Genomic DNA, 2,500 nt, shown 5'->3' with positions numbered 1-2,500 from the left:
CATAAAGCACTATGATAATGTATTGTGGCGAAAAGGTTAAAAATCAGTTAACGATTAGGGCATAATATATTAGATGTCAGAGGTTGCAGGGCGCTGTAGAGAAGTATGGTAGCGAAAGGGATGAAGAGGGAAGAACAAAAGGAGTACGAACGCCGTTCAGGACTAATACCAAGCCAGCCTTTCATCATCCTTTCAGCACGGCTTTCACATTTTGGGATGTGGACAGAAGAAGGGGATGGAAAGATGAAAAAGTAAAGGGGAGAAAAAAAGGTCCATTCCAAATGAGTGGAGGCGAAGGCTGAGATCCAAGGTAAGAGTAATATATATTGGGCCTCTGTCTCCACGACAAGAATTGGGAGTGGGGGTTAAGCGGTGGATGAAACAGAACCATTCTTCACCGGAAAAAGAAAGAAAAAAAATCAAGTGTTTGACTTTACAAGAGCATTGTCATTTTAGTCAGAATAGATTAGTTCCAATTATTATTTTTTTTTTCATCACCATTATCATCACTATTATTATTCTAATATTTATATATTTTTGTTTTACAGTTTAGCGCCTCATTAAATCGCGATATACTGACACAAAGGCAGATTTTTCCATTTAAAAATTACGACCTGCGTAAACACGTTTTCTCCTTGAATATATGGAAAAAAAAACTTTGTTCAATCAAAGTAGTAGTATTAATATCAATATCAAATGCCATATAAATGTAGATAATACTATTAAACTTCCTTAGAGAAAATATAAATATTTTATGATCTTCGAACATATAAAAGAAATAGGATGGAAAGCAGAAACGTCTACTCCCTACATATTAACTATTTGGCTAGGAGTACCCTTACATTGCGCTGTGGCAAAATATATTTGAATTTTGTTATTACATTACGATAACACATTCTGAGAATGCCAGCGGAAAGCAGCACACTTTATAAACCTTTTCTATTTTGTATATCTGTCAGTCCCAGTGATAGAAGACCACTGACTGCCATGAGTAGTCCTTTGTGTGCGTTCCTTTCACTGATGCCGTTATTTATACTGAAGACTAAAAAAATAAAAGATTCTTTTTCGTAATCTTGTTGGATCATGCTTGTCACCGAAAATTATAATTCTTAATCAAAAATATATGTATGAAATCTAAATTTGAATTTATTTATGTCAAGCTAAAAAAAAAAGGATCAAAATATATGGGTATATATGTCAGGTGTTCTTGGAAACTCTTGTCTAGTATCATCTTGGTAGGAATGGTTGTACGTCGAACCTGCATTGTTCCCGCCGACACGAGCATACGTTCCGAAGCCATGTTAATTGGCAAAAGACAAACTGTTGCATGCTTGGGTTTCTGTGGTGGTGAATATTTTTTAATAACATAAAAGGAATGCCTTGAAATCTAAAATTCCATTCTGACAATGGTGCAATGACAAGCGATTGCTGGGTCCTCCACGCTTTCAGCCAAGGCCAACAGATATCCAATCGCCTGTGGTTTGGCATAGCAGATCCTGAACTGGTTCCTTATATAACGATAAATCGATAAAGAGCTTGACAGAACGCGACCAAAGTTTTGGTCTTTGCCAGAGCGCCAACTGACTGACATGGGTCTAGTGACAGACATTCAGGTATCATGTAAATATATATATATTTTTTTCAATGTGCATAATTATCAAGCAATTATATAATCCATGGCTTCCATATCAAAATCTTATGAAATCCCAAAAGGGGTTAATTGGAACAAATGCGTTTATCATTTACAGATTTGCATATAAATTCTTAACATGATTCGTAATTAGCTATGCTTGTAACTACCTGCATATCTGAACGAAATTGTATGTAATTTCATGTATAGTAAGAAAGTAACATGATTCACTATAGTCACTACCCCCAAATATCGGTATAGCTCGAGATGGCCGTGGGTCATATTTAAAATTTTACTTCCATACTTTCGATAGTCATATATATTTGCAATAAAGAACACGTTTATTTCAATTTGAGCGTTCCATTTACATTACCAAACACTTAAATGGTTTCTAAGGTTTTCAGCGTCCGCCACGCTCGGCTGTTTGTTTACAATAATCAGCTGAGAGGTGCACGACGTGGCGAGAGCGTTCACGTGCGCGATGGCTGAAGTGAACGCTTGCAATTTTTAACTCGGTGTATAGTGAGTTCATAATCAGAGGAACAGAAATCTTGAGTGACACCAAGGAAATTACAGGCCAGTATAAGCAGCCCCTGTTTGGTGAGACTACTAGAACCGAGTTTTGTTTCTCTAGTGAACAATACCTACGAAGGGACAACGCCGAATGTTTGACTGCATCAAGCGATAAGTAGTATATACTACACACAGAACATAAAGTACAGAGGTGCAAACTGAAACCATAGTTACATTATGCAGATTATTACGCTGAAATTCTTATAGATATGCTCATTTGTACGGTATGTAATCGTGGGCAAGATACAAGAATGGGAGATTATCCGACCGGCATTTGCAGTTCCGACAGGCAAATTG

At 36.8% G+C, this 2,500-nt stretch overlaps 1 protein-coding gene across 2 annotated transcripts in view; it reads left to right on the top strand.

Moving 5' to 3' along the window:
* Window positions 1–2,096: 2,096 nt before the first annotated feature.
* The window catches only part of LOC113804705 (ATP-binding cassette sub-family C member 3), a 42,816-nt gene continuing 42,412 nt past the window's right edge, over window positions 2,097–2,500 (top strand). The window contains exon 1 of one of the 2 annotated variants that reach the window (XM_070115019.1): window positions 2,097–2,230. The gene's annotated coding sequence lies outside the window, so the exon portion shown is untranslated. The remainder of the gene's footprint in view (window positions 2,231–2,500) is intronic. The other variant, XM_070115020.1, reaches the window with a different exon arrangement.

Source organism: Penaeus vannamei, chromosome 37 (assembly GCF_042767895.1).
Source record: "Penaeus vannamei isolate JL-2024 chromosome 37, ASM4276789v1, whole genome shotgun sequence".
Classification (NCBI taxonomy): Eukaryota; Metazoa; Arthropoda; class Malacostraca; order Decapoda; family Penaeidae; genus Penaeus; species Penaeus vannamei.
Note: the sequence above shows the minus strand (reverse complement) of the source record. Positions and strands in the feature narration are given on the sequence as shown.